We start from the raw sequence: 16868 nt of genomic DNA on the forward strand, positions 1-16868 counted from the left end.
TTTAGGCACAGTTTCATCTCCTAATTCTCTCTGCCTCTCTGTCTCTTTATCTTGTTTTGTCTCTCTGTTGTTTCTCCCTTATAACTTGAAACCAAGGCTCTCTGCTCCAAAACAAATTTCCACACTTCATTGTCTTTTGGAAAATTTCAGTGTTTCCTGCCTGGTGGTCAATGCTTCCTATGTGGCCCTTAAAAACCCTTTCAACTTTCCACTGCAGTTTACCTCAACACATGCTCTCTCCTCCTCCACTTATTTTGGATCGCTGCTTTCTGTAACATGCTTTGTAATTTGTTACTGGGACACCTGTGCTAAGGCCTGTCCATCCACGTAGAATGGTCTTCCCTCCATAACAGATATTTGGAATCTATTTGGCTCACAGGAACCTTCTCCAAGAAGTGTTCCCACTACCACCTCTGCCCCAGGCGCATGTTCTATTAACAATTTTCTTGCTCTTATATTCTTATAAATCTGCATTCTTAAGATTAATTGGCATTTATATCTTCGCTGGAAGCCAGCAACTCTGATTCATTGATTCATTTTCCTTTGGCCTATAGTTAGCAGCACAGCATCTGGCTGAAGTAAGGGCCCAATAATTTGGCAGTATCAGATTTATTTGAAAATAAGCAAGTTTCAGAGGCAATGCATATTGAAGTCAGTCATTGTGTAAGAGTTTTGAACTGATTTAAGGGCCTTCGCAAATGGACATCTTTCTAATAGAAATCCGTGTAGTGTTCCTGCCCATTGTTCAGTCAATGGACCTTCTAAAAGCTAAGTTTGGCATTATTATATGTTCAGAGGATCTTGAGAAAGTAAATAATTTAATACACACACATAATTCTTAGCCATCTACCTTATGTTCTGTAAAAGGTCAAAACAGTCACTATTGTTTTTTTTATGGCCATTAAAGCTTTTGTACAAATAATTAGTTGTTCACTCAGTAAACATTGTCAAATGATCTACCATGTGTTCACAAGAGGGAGATGTGCTGTGGGGAGTCCAAAATACTAATACACGGTTCCCATCTTTAAGAAATTACTATGGGGGCGCCTGGGTGGCTCAGTCGGTTGGGCGTCCGACTTCGGCTCAGGTCATGATCTCACAGTCCGTGGGTTTGAGTCCCGCGTCAGGCTCTGTGCTGACGGCTCGGAGCCTGAAGCCTGCTTCTGATTCTGTGTCTCCCTCTCTCTTTCTGCCCCTGCCCCTGCTCACTCTCTGTCTCTCTCTCTCAAAATAAAATAAAGACATTTAAACAAAAAGAAATTACTATGTAGTATGGTATCTGCTACAGTGAAAGACATCTGTAAGTATCTCCCTACTTTTTCCAGTGGTGGACATTAGTAATTGATGGCCAAAGTCTATGTTGCTAGTCCTGAATGTGATCTAAAATCCTTCTCTTGGAAGCTGCTCATTGGAGGTCACATGTAAGATGAGAACTTATTGCCATTCCATATACTGAGTTTCAGGAAATGGGTACAGTGAGATGCTCAGAATGAAGGAAGCAGAGCTGTGAGAATTGGGAAGCAGTCTCTCTTTCATGTGGATCGGGCACTGGACAAGAAGGTAGGAGGGCTGGGCTCAGTGCCTGTTGTGCTACTGGAAATGTGATTTGGGGCAAGTCACTTCAACTTTTGGCTACTCTTCTTTTCAATAGCCCTTATGTGGATAGAATTTTTATAGCAGCAATTCCTTCCTGTGTAGGAGGTTGAACGAGATTCAGGGGTTAATATTTTTCTTACCCACACTTCTACTACTAAACCACTACTGAGGGTGCCTGGGCAGCTTAGTCGGTTAAGTGTTCAACTCTTGGTTTTGGCTCTGGTCATGATCTCATGGCTTCGTGGGTTAGAGCTCTGCATCAGGCTCTGTACTAGCAGTGTGGAGCCTGATTTGGTTTCTCTCTCTGCCTCTCCTTTATCTTGCTGTCGCTGTCTCTCTCGAATAAACTTAAAAAAGAAAACCCCACTACTGAGCACTCTTTCTGTACCAGGCACTCTATTAAAGGACTTAGGGGTTCTGAATTTGATTCCAGTGTGGGCTGGAGTGGGGAGGAGTTCCTCATACCACCAAGTAATTCTCCCACGGTGTCTGGGGGTCCTAAAAGTCAACTCATTTCTGACACTATCCACCTGGAGATAGTAACAGATCCCATAGGTCAAAGGTCAGTCCCACAAGCCTGCCTCCCTTTCAGATGCCAGTTAAAAGTCCAGATTCTGATGGATTGGCTATAAATCAGAGGCTCTCTTGACTACTTTCTTGGAGTCAGTTAATTTGGTGGATTGGCTCACAGAACTCTGAGAAACCTGATAATTTACTAGATTACTAACCTATTACAAATTATATTAAAGGAAAAAAATCAACAGCCTGATGAAGAAATACATAGGATGGGGCCCTGAAAAAAGGAGCTGCTGTCCTTGTGGAGTGTGGGGCCTGGCATAGGGGTACATGGAAGTGTTCTGGTTTCTGGGAGTCCCATAAACATATAAGACGCAAAGGTAGTGAGGCAACTGCAGCTTCTATGCCACCAGAACTAAGGAATGGGATAAAGGCCTGGGGTTTCAAAGGGGAAAAGGGAATTTCATAGGAAGAGAAGACAGTTAGTCATTTGGTAATCAAATGCTTGCCCTGCCATGGAGGTTAGTAAAAAATTCTCTCTGGAAAAGCTCTCTTGCTGGGCCAGCCCCCCATCTAAACTGTTTTAGGCAGTTAAGGGAAAGATAATATTTTTTTGAGTCTGCTGGGTCTTGACTGCCTGCAGCTCAAAGTAATGCACATGCCAAAGTGGACATCGGCGGCGGTATTCCATTCTCCCCTTTCTTAACTTGATTCCCGGCTTTACAAAACGTAGCAATTAGGAAGCAGTTTTTCAGGGCTGTTCTTGGGGCTGGCAAGGATGTTGTTTATTACATTATTCCTGTTCTGTGTCTTCATCTGAGGGCCCAGGGGAGGCATCTTTCTCTGGCCTCTGTGTTAAGAACTTTTCTTTAGCACTGCCGTGCTTTATCCTTATGGACATTGTGAATTCTGTAACCCACTCTTGCTTCCTTGACATATTGACTTCTGCAGAACTCAGCCAAATTAGTGGCATAGTCCTATGGAGTTTACTGACCTTGTTCATGGCTTTGAATCACATTCTTTTTTTTTTTTTTTTGGTATCATTTTTCTTCCTTTTGATTTATTTTTCTATGGTATGACCATTTTTGGAAGACATCTTAAATCCTGCTTGGAACAGGGTGGGTGTGTAAGTGAACAAAAAATTATTTGCTTTAATAAAGAATTCCCTCCTCCTAATGACATATCAATTCTAAGCTATGTTAATCAGCTTGAAATCTTGGATGAGTGAGTTTTCAGTGTTTTTGATAGCATTTTATAGTTCACCATAAAGGTGGACCCCAATCTTGCTAGAGATGAAAGGAAATAGGAAGATGTTCATGACTTCCAACTTGTCATTTTTGTAGACTGGCCAAAGTGGAATGCAAGAGTCATTATTTAGGGTGAAGCAGGAGAAAAAGGAAAGGGATCTCGAGAATAGAACTCCTGGGGTGCCTAGGTGGCTCAGCTGGTTTAGTGGATGACTCTAGATGTTGGCTCAAGTCATGATCTCAGAGCTTGTGAGTCTGAGCCCTGCATCAGGCTCTATGCTGTAAGTGCACAGTCAGTCTCTCTCTCTCTCTGAACTTCCCCCACTTGGGTATTTTCTCTCTCAAAATAAATGAATAAACTTCAGCAACAACAACAACAACAACAACAACAAAGAACCCCTGTTAGTTGAATCCCTATTTTGTGTTAGAGCCTGTGCTGGGTGCTTCTTATAAAATGTATCCTTTAATGATCAGTGCATATTTGTGAGTTACTATCCCCATTTTACTGGTAAGGAAACGAAAGTTCAGGTTTAATAAGAGCAATAAGGGCAACAAAAGCCTGGTGATTGGATATTTCAGTTGGTTTTTTACATCCATCTGTATTCACAGCTACCTTCATTCTTCAAAGTTCAGATTAGAATTCTCCCTCTCCATCTCTCTGGTGGGGACTGCAACTTCCCAACTGGCCTATCCACCTTTATTCTAGTGCCCCCTATGACTTATTCTTCACACTGCAGCCAGAATGGTAGCAAATTGCAAATCTGCTCCTATTACCTGCCTGCTTAAAAATGCTCAGTAGCTTCCTTTTGGCCTTTACATAGAGTGAACTCTTGAACATGTCCTTATGCCTGCATGGTTTAGACGATGTTGACTTCTCCAGCCTCATTGCTCACACCATCTCTCTCTTCCTCTCATTTTCTACCACAGTGGTTAGTGTGCATCAGAATCATCTGGGGAGCTTTCAGAACACAGATGGCTGCATGCCCCAGAGATTTTGAATCAGTAGACCTGGGATGGGGCCTGATGAGTGCATTTCTGAAACTTTTCCTGGGGATGCTGATGCGGCTGGTCTGAGGACCACACTTTGAGTAGTGCTGCCTACCATATTTGTCCAACAATGAGCCTTTGTATTGAGGTCAGTAACCTTTTTCTATAAAGGATGGTAAATATTTTGGGCTTTGCAGTCCCTTTGGCTTCCCTTGCATTTATTTACCTCTGCCTATTCAGCTCTTTCTCTTTAGTGTGAAAGCGATCATAGGCAATATGGAATGAGCATGGTTGTATTCCACTAAAGCTCTATTTAAGAAAACAGATGATGAGTCGGATTACTTGTGTATATTAAACCACAAGCTGTAGTGTAGTGCAGACAATGCTCCTTCTGACCATAAAGCTTTTGCACAGGCTGTTGTTTTCTTTCAGCTGGGATGTCCCTCTTCTCCTTATTTACCCAGTTAACTTGTTCTTAGCTTTTACATCTCATATCAATCATACCATTCCTTTGCCTTTCTTACCTTCTCTCATGCATTTATAGTATTATGCATCCATCCAACCATATTCTCCATGTGTCTTCTAAGTGCTAGGCTTTGTTGTAGGTACTGAGGTTATGGAGAAAAGGCAGATGGACCCCTATTGTCAGGGGACCTTTATTTTAGTGGGGAAGGTATATAATAAAGAAATGAACAAATAGAAAATTGAGATCTATTGGAAGGTAATATAAAAATACAGGGTGATAGGAGCAATCATTTGGGAAGAAGTCCCTCTCCTTTGTAGTGATTGGTACAGTCCTGGTTTTATGCTTGTTCGTGGGACTGTATGACTTGTATTGTGCTACTGGATCAGGTGGAAACCTTAATGACCTAGACTCTTTCTGGTTGTGCTCACCATTGTTTACCTATTATCCAGTGCATAGCCTAGCAGAGATAAGTGCTCCAAAAGTACAGACTTGAGCTCTGGTTTTCATGAGTCACACCTACAAATATTTGATTTATTCTTTCATAAAATACCTATTCAACTAGGTCAGTTCTTTATCAGAGATACTAGGATGTATGATTTGTTTATTTGTTCACTAATTCATTGATTCAGTGTTTATCGAGTAACTATTATGTGCCAGATTCTGTTCTAGCTCAGTGGGCAAAAGGATTAGGTGAAACAGAGGAATATTGCTGCCTTCATGGAGTTTACCTTCTGGTTGGGGGTAGGGTAGGGCAGAAATTAACTCCTTAAAACATTAAATTTGACATAAATTATTGCAAAGGAAAAAAAATAAAGTAGAAAATGGGAGGTAGAGAGTGCTGGGTGGGGAGGCAGGCAGTTGCAATTTTAAATTTAGAGGGGATAGCTAGGGCTTTGTTGATAAGGTGACTTTTGAGCAGAGAGATCTGAAGGATGCAGAGGGCTGAATCACTGAGCCAAGTTAACATCTGAGTATCCCAGACAGAGAGCAAGGTCACAGGCACTGAGCTGTCTGCCAGAGTCCTGGTCAATGAGAAGGCCAGAGCCGCTGGAGTGGAGTAATCAGTAGACTCCATCTGTTGTGGAAATCAGCTCCATATCAGATGTTCTGTCTAAAATGAGATGCTGATAGTGTAGATTCAGGAAATTCTCCGGGTAATGAACCTCCACACTATCTGGTGACCAGCTTCTCAGAAACAAGAGTCTTGTCAGCCATGACAATGAAGAAAAAGTAGAAAGTTTACAGATTTTTCCACTCTTTAAAAAATTTTTTATGTTTTTTAATTTATTTTTGAGAGAGAGAGACAATGCAAACAGGGGAGGGTCACAGCAAGAGAGGGAGATACAGAATCTGAAGCAGGCTCTAGGCTCTGAGCTAGCTGTTAGCACAGAGCCCAAAGCAGGGCTCGAACCCACAAACTGTGAGATCATGACCTGAGCTGAAGCCAGACGCTTAACCAACTGAGCCACCCAGGCGCCCCAGATTTTTCCATTCTTAAATATCTCTTATCCTAGCTATCTCTGAAATAAAGCCACTAAGGTAGATTAGTTCACTGGCATGAGGTTAGGGAATTTTGAGGTCCAGGTTTCCAGGAGATATTGCAGAAAGATCTCTAACTTTAAGTGCTTTATCTGGAGGAGTAGTACTGGGAAGATTTTAAGGAGATCATGCCTTTTACTTGACATGGTATATAGCATGGACTGCTGGTTTGTTTCCCATATCCATTTTCACTTTTCCTACAGTATTAGAACTCCCAAACTTATTTGTTTGTTTGTTTGTTTATTTATGCCCATGCACAGTTAAGGCATTCACCAGCCTCTTTTGCAGCTGGATGTGCCCACGTGGTAAGATCTAGCCAATGGCCAGGGTAGGTGGTCTGCATAATAGTATGCACAGTGTAGTCAAGTGTCTTGACAGGGGAGAGTGTTTCTTCTTTTTGGTTTTTCTCCTACCTCGTGGCTGGAATATAACCAGGATTTGAGCAGCCATCCTGAACGCTACAGAAGAGGTCGCATTCCAGCAATAATGAATGGGAGTTCTGGGAGGTGACACGGTTCCTTAGGATTTGTAAGCGGTCAAGTTGACCCTGAACTGTTCATCTTCATATGTTTTATAGGAGATAATAAACCCCTTCTCAGTTCTAAACCTACTTAATTTGGGTTTTAGGTCACATGCAGCAAAACCTAATTCTACCTAATACATCTGGATTTTATGAAGCCATAGAGATATGGGAAAACAGAACAAATATAGGCACTTATTTTAAATTATATATAGTCAGTAAGAGAAGTACGTATGTGTTTCAAAATGAAATTTCTTTTATTATTTGTTTTTATTACGAAAGTAATCCATGCTCATTCTAAAAAAAAAAAAACAGACAGGCAAAGAAAAAGGAAAATTAAAACAAGCCCATTGTTCCACCCTCCTAGAAACAATCAGTTAACACAATGGTGTATTCATTGTCATATATATATGTATATGTCTGTGTGTGTCACACACACATATATTTAAAAGGGGTAATATCGTACAAATAGTTTTGTGACTTCCTTTTTTTTTTTAGCTTAATGTATTGTGAACATCATTCTGTGTCAAGGTATATATTTTTGGATTCAAGTCTTTAATGGCTTCCTGGTATACCATTATGTGGACATTATCATACTTCATTTGACCAAATTCATATAGCTGTGCACTTAAGTCATTAATAATGTTGGGACAAACATCCTTGTTGCTTAATCTTGGCAAAAACTTTGAATCATTTCCTGAGGCGGTATCCCTTGAGTAAGTAGTGTCGTGAGCACATGAGAGCTGGGCCAGTTTCCAGCGAAGAAGAGGAAGCTGTAGATGGGGGGCCCATGGTCAGTGCCACCTCACACAGACTAATCCTCTTGCTCAGCAGTTCCATTGAAGTGGGGTTCAGGAAGATGGCTGATGCTGACTTGTCAGGCCTGGGTCATGGACCAGCAGTGGATAGGTGTGATAGTGATATTCCTATGTGAGCCTTAGGGACTGAGGTTTGGAATATGGTGAAGAGGTAAATTTCCCTAGCCACATTAGTGTCAATTGGGAACCTATTAGAAATGCACATTCTTGAGGCTGACCCCAGAACTTATTAGGCCCAGTAGTCTACGTTTTAACAAGCCTTCCTGATGATTCACATGTCACTAAATTTTGAGAACTACTATCCTAAGGAAAATAAAAATGCTTGTACCAAACAGAGAAAGGTCCACTTAATTGGCAAAAAAGACAGTTTCTAAGAATTAAAATTTTCCTCCACTAAATTCAATAATGATCTATTTATAGTTTATTTAATTTGTTCACCTATATTCTTTTCCCAATAGACCACACAGTTCTATTGGGAAGACAGGGCTGCTCTTCAGCTGTGGTCCTCTTAACATAATGTGCTAGGTGCACTTGACCTCTTTTTGTGCCCTTTCCCATCCATGTCCCAAACTTTCCTGCTCTCTCTCCCCAAAAGTTGACCTCTGTGCATTGCATCAGTGGTGTCCTCTTAATCAAATTTGGGGTTTGGCAAATGGACAGTTCTAGCAACCTCCAAACATGGAGGGGGAGGGAAGAGTGAGATGAGGATTTTTATTCTTTCCCTGTGAGTGTTCTTCATACCAACTATGCATCCTCCATCCTCCTGTAGACCCTTGGTCCTCTAACGGTAGGTTTCACTATTGGACTCCTTCCTTGCAGCGTCTGGGAACCATTATCTACTTTGGTCCCTCTGGCCTAGGGGCCACATGGCTTCACTGCTGTTAGCCCCAGGTCCCTACCACCACCCCTTGTGAGTACTCTATGCCCATGCCGTTGTAATTTGCCCCTTTGCAAATAAACCCTCTAGGATTATTTATTTTGAGTGTGCATCTATTTTCAGCTGAGGCTTGATTGATATAATCAACACCTAATAAATATTTGTTAATGAAATTGGAACATTTTCAAAAATAGTTTTTGTCAAAAACAAGTATACACATACTCTCTATCATATAAAATCCTTTGATAAATTTCTTTTAAGATGGAAACTTAGACCTTCATTTAGCCTTGCTAATAAAAATAAGTTCTAAGATATTTACAAGGACTTGAGATAAACGTTCTATTATTCTTGGTTTAAACCAATCCAGAAGGGCAAGGAAGGATCTTCTCTAACTCTCACTTATAGTGATAACTTAAGCCAATGGGCTATACAAAATCCCAAGGAATATGTGTATTTGTGATGATGGGCAATGCTTGAATTTATTTTCAAAGTTAATTTTTCAAAATTATAATGACATAAATTAAAGTCACAGTAAGTTATATTGCAAGCCAAATAAATTAGTTTTAGTCCTGACATGTATAAATTACATATACCTTGGTATTTCAGAAGAGAAATGTTCCCCATGGCCATTGATAGGCCCTCACTCTGCAGTTTATAAATCAAAGGTACAATTTGAGAATAAAACACTTTTTATGAAATATAATGTCAAAAGCTCCTTGTTAAATTTGCTGTAGCAATTAAGTTCTCAGGTGAGAAAATGCCTCTTTTTCAATGTTTTATTAACTGTCATTCAGTACTCCATTTATAGGAGCAACTCTTCATAATAAGTACACATTAGGATGACTTTTCACCTCCATTTAAATGAAAAGTTTGAGAGGAGGAATTGGTTCTTATCCATGTGCTTGAATAGCAATGGCAACTGGATCTTTGCCTGTTGGCAGAGAAGAGAAAGGAGGGGAGAAGAATGGTAATTGGTCAACCTGGCCCAGACTGGCTGGTGTGGAGGTGGAGACATCCCCAGGGGCCACATGCCATCTGGGGCAGCTGTCTCCATGTGCCACTGGTATTTTCTTTTAAATCATGATGCTGGCTCTTGTTACCAGCCAAGTCTCAGATTCTAATTGATCACAGCTTTTGGGTAAAAGTGTGATCATCAGTTTCACGTTGTTCACATTGGTTTTTAAATTAGGAAGAGGGTTGTGTGAGAGAGAAAGAAGCTGACAGAGACACACAGCTATACATATAACTGTGTTCGGCTTCTATAATTATTCCAAGGAAAAGAGTTAAATTAAGGTTATTTCTTGCTGCAATAAGGAAGACTAGGCTTAGAATAAGTCAGCCCTATATTTATATTTGGCCTTTGCTGATGACCAGTTGTGCACTCCAGTAACCTTTGTTAAACCTTAGATGCTTCACTTATTGACTTCAGTTATTGATAACTTCTATTCAAAGAGCAAGTATGAGGTTAAATAAGTAAATTTCACATAAGTAGATTTGCTTCATAAGCCATAAAGCATGTCAGTATCCTCTAAAAACACACGGGGAGTTATACAGGTTGGGTCCATTAGTCACTGCAGTGAGGGAGAATGATCCCATGGGAACTATGAGGTGTCTCAGAGGGTGTTAGAAAAGACTTAGATGAGATTTGGCCTGGGGTCAGTGGTTTGGAGAGGGTTTAAAGAAGAGGGAGTTTGGTGTGGTTTGGTTGCTGTCAGGATGCAGCCATAATTCTCATTTGGATAACTTAATTCATTTTATCCACAGGGAGGGAAGATGAAATGGAGGCCGTTGCTGTAAATTAGTCAGCAGCTGTTGGGTTATTTTTGTGGTTTTGTGGTACCTTGGACAGTGTTCATGGTTGTCTGTCTTCACACATGATTACAGTGTGGTCTTGTTTTTGTCTTGACCCATCATGCTCATGGGCGTTGACCCATCATAGTCCATATCACACCCTGGGATGCCGGTGTTCTGTGACTGTGTCTGTGTTCAAGAGAACATCAAGGGCTGGCTGGATGTCAAGGGCAGCTTTTGTCTTTCTCACATATTATGAAAGAGTAGAAGATTTTACATTTGCATTTGTACAGATACAGAGTTAATGCTTAGTCCTGTGTGTATGTATGGGTGTGTGAGTCAAAAATTGTGTGTGTGTGTGTGTGTGTGTGTGTGTGTGTGTCTTCAAGCCACAGCAGTAAGCATGGCCACCATTCACTGGTAAAAGCATATCTTTTCAATTTGTGTAATGTTAATTTTTGAGAGAGAGAGAGACAGACAGAGTGTGGGTGGGGGAGGGGCAGAGAGAGAGGGAGACACAGAATCTGAAGCAGCCTCTAGGCTCTGAGCTGTCACCACAGAGCCTGACACAGGGCTTGAACTCACAGACCATGAGATCATTACCTGAGCTAAGGTTGGATGCTTAACTGACTGAGCCTTCCAGGTGCTCCAAAAGCATATATTTTAATAGGGACATTAATATGGTGTAGTAGCCTTGCTACACATCCCAGTGTCCTCACTGAACATTTCTCCTTCCTGAGGAAAATGCCCCACTCACAAACCCTCCTGAGGAATGAGATTGTTTTATACTAGGTGACATTTTCACTGATCACAGCTGAGTGTATCAGGGTGGCCCCCCTCCATCCCAAGCAGCCAGTGCATAGCCTAAACAGTGTCCCATGAGCACGGCCTGGCCAGAAGTGTTTGCTTGGAGCTTTCAGATAGTTCTTACAAAAACTGAAAAACCAAGACACTGACCCACCTAACGGTGGTGCAAAAGGCCATAGAATGCCCTGAGGAAGAAAATGTGTAAGCTGACATTATCAGGGTCATGAAAGAAAAAGAGAGAGAGAGAAAGAGAGTGTGGGGACATAGGTTAGAAAATGGAAAGCCTAAGTGGATAGAAAAAAAGAAGATAACAGAGTTGAAGCCCAGAATAAAGCAGAAATTCCATGATAGAATGGCTGGCCTCAGAGTTTCCTTAGGGCTGGACCACTTCCCAGGTCCAGTTGTGATCCTATTATGGAAAAGCTCCTTCCTCATGCACTAGCTCCAGTGAACCTTTTTTTTTTTTTTTTGCAACAGAATGATTTAAGTAACTCTAGGCAACATTAGAGATTTAAAGACCTGTAGACATTATCTAGCCTTTGCTTTCCACTTGAGGAAGCTTAGTCTAAGGAGAATGAAATTACCTGCTCCAGCTGATGGAAGGGGCTGGAGGTGGGATGTGAATAGACCTGCACATCCATCTTCAGGATGCGCACACACAAACCCACTCTGTGCTTCTTCCTAAAGACAATGATCATGTTTGGGTGAGTCTGTTTTCCGAAAGAGCCCTTCATGTAAATGGAGTCAACAACTGCCTACAAGGTGTTAGAGGAGAGCTGTCGAGTTCTCTTACTCTTCACCCGCTCCTCCTGCCCCAGCATGGATGCTGGCACCTCACTTCTCAGATTGTTGCAAAGCTTATATGTTCTGTGTGTGTGTGTAATCCTTACCACAGTGCTTGGTGCACAGAAAAAGCTAAATGGATAGTATTTATAAAAATATATAAAGCCATTGTTCTACCTTGTTTATGCATCGCTTCACAGCTCAAAGACTTCAGAGAGTCAAAGATGATGCTGTCAATAGTAGTGTTAGCTAGGCTTATTATATTTGGCTTAGAACAATAAATAGAAGATATGATCCGTAGTGTTGGTTGATGTCGCCTGTGTTGATATAAATGGAAAATATGTTACACTGGTCTAGCACATATTGGGATCTAGCTACATAGTAGATCCTTTAACAAACACAAAAATTATACCATTGAAATTTCCACTTTACAGATGGGGAACTGGAGGCTCAGAGCAGCTGAGGAGCATGGAGAGATGTTTTTTATTTAGGGAATCGTCTAAGAACCCAGGACACTTGGAGGTGGGGAAGAAAGTGTGCCAAGTTGAGGTCAACTTCTCTAATTTCACTGTTTTGTCCACAACTAGCTTTCCATTCCAGGCAACTTACAAATAAAAGGCAGTCTGTCCATCTACCTGTGAGGGTAATTCTTCTCTGTCTAGGCCTAATGTCACTACCATGATTAGCAACGTGTATCAGGGAAATCCATGTGTATCCATCTTTCTTTTTCATCTTTGTCTCTGCAGGTGATGAGTGTCAGCTTGAGGTTAAAGGACATTCATAGAATAGTGGAAGTAGCCCATATGGGTCCAGTGGAGTCTCCAGGTCAACAGAAGTGGGAAAGACATGGCTGTGTGACTTCAACAGTATGTATGAATTGTATTTGTAAAGCTCTTTTATAAGCTTTGAAAATGTGAAGCTCCATTCCTCTCAAGAGGTATTTAGGGTCCTAATGCTGCTTATGAGCAAGACAGTACTGACACGGATGGCAAAGTACTTGCTGGAGTTTGGTTAGGAGTTTATCTGGGCTGACTGCCATATTTTATTTGAAGGGTATATATTTTGGGTGCCTAAGTGGCTCAGTTGGTTAAGCATCTGACTTTCGGTTTTGGTTCAGGTCATGATCTCACAGTTTTGTGGGTTCAAACCCTGCATTTGGCTCTGCACTGGCAGCATGGAGTCTGCTTGGGATTCTCTCTCCCACTCTTCTCTGCCACTCCCTCACTCATGCTGCCTCTGTCTCTTTCAAAATAAATAAATAAACTTTTTTTAAAAAAGTGTATCTTTTAATGAAGTGGCTCCTTAAGAAACTATGTGGACTGAATGCTTAGGTTTTCTCAGATTTCTAACAGTTTTAAAAATAACTTTAGGCATATTTTTAAAGCTCTCAGCCTTAAGATATTTCCTTTGATTTTAGTATTTTTACTCACATGTTAAATTCACTTAAGAGAAATCATTGCTAGTTTGAGTTTGTATGAATTGTCCCTCTTAAAGACTTTAAGAACATAATTGTTAAATAAATTTTTACTGGGCATGTGTTAAGTGCCCAGTTTCTATTATATACTCATTGGTTTTTAAAGTTTGATTTAAAATAGTATATTTATATTGATAATGTGCATTAAGTAGGGTTTGGCACTTATACAAAGTATATCTACCTAGAATGATAAAGTCGGTCTGAATTGTATTCATATCTTTGGGACTGTTAAAGATAGTTAAGTAAGATTAAACTGTTATAAATAATGGATTACTCTTAAGAAAACATTTCTGAGGGGCACTGGGTAGCTTAGTCAATTAAGCATCTGACTTTGGCTCAGGTCAGAGTCTCAAGGTTTATGAGATTGAGCCTGTGTTGGGCTCAGTGCTGGCAGCTCAGCAGCTGCTTCAGATTCTCTCTCTCTCACTGTTGCTCCGTCTCTGTCTTTCTCTCTCTTAAAAAAATAAACATTAAAATAGGAAGAAAACATTTCCTATTTTATAGTCTTATACTAGAAAAAGGTACTTGAAAAATTAAACTAAGTTTGCCTGATAGAGTTAATTTCCTTGTCCACAAAGTAGTTCACTACTGTGCGCACAAGTGTGTGTGTGTGTGTGTGTGTGTGTGTGTGTGTACACACTTTAAAAAATGATTACATTTTTGGTACAGGTAGACAGACACCAACTTGAGCAATTTTAGGCTGACTTTATTATAATATCAGAAGTTATCTGACAGTGCCGATATCCATTTTCTTGAATAATTTGACCCTTCACTTCTGGTTTATAATCATTAATCTTTGTTCATGAAATTAAGCAGGAAAATTGAATGGCATCTCTGTGATATTAATAATATAGATTTTTAATAGGTTGCTTTGATCTTATCTTTTAGGAGAGTCTCTTTATCTTGCCAACATGACCTTCTTTTCAGCTTGCTATTATCAGAAAAATAGCCTTTGTTATTCTTTGGAACTTTTCCACTCTCTGTGGCCTCTGATGTTTTTATCATTGTTCAGACATTTAGCTTTGCTCACATAAAAGTATTTTTTTTTACAAGTTTCAATGTACTTGCCAAAATACAATAGCGATTGTTAGCTAATCATTATTGTATGGGGAGCAGTCAAAAGCTCTTTAAAATGAGCATAGGTTTGTTCTCCAGCAACAATAATTCAGAAACTCAGTTTTATCTATCATTCCGTGGCAGTGACAGAGGCTGAAGCTTGACTTGAACCTCTGATAAGAGATGAGGAAAAAAAAATAAGAAAATGAACATAAAAAAAGGTAAGGACCATAGGACTGGGTTGGAATGAGTATAAAAATTTTGTAAAGCTAGTTGTTTGGCCATACCTGTGCCATGGAAAGTTCCAGTCTCCCTCTCCCTATTTGTACCCCCAGCATGGCTAACTTTTGGTCTCGTTGGATAGAACTGTCCATGTATGTTGTGGACGTGTATACTGTTTTGTGGCCACACAGAATCTTCCTTTTTTAAAGTTTTTTTAATTTATTTTTGAGAGAGAGAGAGAGACAGTGCAAGCAGGGGAGGGTCAGAGAGAGAGGGAGACACAGAATCTGAAGTAGATTCCAGGCTGAGCTGTCAGCACAGAGCCCGATGCGGGACTCGAACCCACGAACCGTGAGATCATGACCTGACCTAAAGCTGGTTGCTTAACCGACTGAGCCACCAAGTCACCCCCAAAATCTTCTTAAAAGTCTTTTTCAGTATGAATCATTCCTACATAAGGTGGGAGCTGAACACTCACTTTCCCAGACTCCCTTACTGCTGAGTGCAGACATGTGACATAGGCTCAGTAAATAAGATGCAAACACAGGACAGATTTTGAGTCAGGTGGCAAGAGGAAGCAGGTGGGGCATGGAGTCCTTTCTCTGGGGACCAGCATGTTGGAGGCATCTGGCTTTGGGGAATAGTTGTATGTGCAGGAATCTGGTGCTCTGGGTCCATCAGTGGAGCGAGTTCAGTGTCTGTTATAGAGGTAGTGGGACTTTCACTGCGGCGGTGCCTTTTTTTTTTTTTAATGTTTATTTGTTTTGAGAGGGGGGGGGGGGAGAAACATGCAAGTGGCAGAGAGAGAGAGAAAGAAGAGAATCCCAAACAAGCTCAGAGCTGTCCAACTAGAGCCAGACGTGGGGCTCAGACTCACGTACTGGAAGATCATGACCTCAGCTGACATCAAGAGTGGGATGCTTAGCCAGCTGAGGTACCCAGGTACTCCTCACTGGAGCAGTTCTGTTTTGAAGTGGGGCTACTCCTTGCTGCATAGCCTTTCTACTAGCTCTTGAATATGATTTTTAATTTTTTTTCTGTTTTTTATTTTTCGAGAGACAGAGACAGCACGAGCAGGGAAGGGGCCAGAGAGGGAGGGAGACAGGCTCTGAAGCAGGATCCAGGCTCTGAGCTAGCTGTCAGCACAGAGCCCAACGTGGGGCTCGAACCCGTGAACCATGATCATAACCTGAGCTGAAGCCAGATGCTTAATCGACTGAGCCACCTGGGCTCTCCTTGAATATGATTTTTAAAATCTTACCAGTTTTGAAAATTTTATTTTTTAAGTTGTACAATGTGATTTTATTTTTAAGGTGTATAATGTGGTGTTTTCATATATGTATACTTTGTGAATTTATTACCACAATCAGCTTAATTTAACACATTTATCACCTCACATAGTTACTGTTCTTGTGTGTGGTGAAACACTTAACATCTACTTTCTTAGCAAATTCCAAGTACACAAGGCAGCATTAATTACCATGCTGTACATTCAATCTCTGGAACTTATTTTTCTTACATCCGGAAATTTGTACCTTTTTGACCAACATCTTCCCATTTTCTTCACTCCCAAGTCCCTGTAACCACTGTTCTCCTTTCTGGTTGTATGAATTCAACTTTTTAAAATTCTGCATCTAAGTGAGATTGGTAAGCATTTGTCTTTCTGTGACTGGCTTATCTCACTTAGCATAATGTCTTTTAGGTTCATCCATGTTGTCACAAACAGCAGGATTTCCTTTTTTTTTTTTTTATGTCTCTTTTATGCGAAAATAAAGGAGCCGATATGAGGAGAATCTAAATAGGCTACCATAGAGTTACTGCACAGTTAGCTTGGACATATGTCTAGTTAATGATAGCACTGTAACACAGCCTTCGCACTGGACACAGGCACAGCCTTGTAGCCACAGAAGGTAGAGAGAGACCTAGTACCATCTCTGACCCCAGGATATTTGGGGTCATTCTCTTCTTAGGTTCTACCACGTGCAGCTTTCACGTGCAGCTAGCCATCAGTGTCTAGGCCCAGGCTAATCACAGAAAGGTAATCTGAGTGTTATCTCTGTAGTTTCAGTTAATTTTCTGAAGTATCAGGCGTTCTGGCCCGGATGGCGTCAATGTTGCTGCTGTCATGAAGTTTTCTGGTTCTTCCCTTGGGTCCTGCTCCAACTTTGC

This window comes from Suricata suricatta, chromosome 12 (genome assembly GCF_006229205.1).
Source record: "Suricata suricatta isolate VVHF042 chromosome 12, meerkat_22Aug2017_6uvM2_HiC, whole genome shotgun sequence".
NCBI lineage: Eukaryota > Metazoa > Chordata > Mammalia > Carnivora > Herpestidae > Suricata > Suricata suricatta.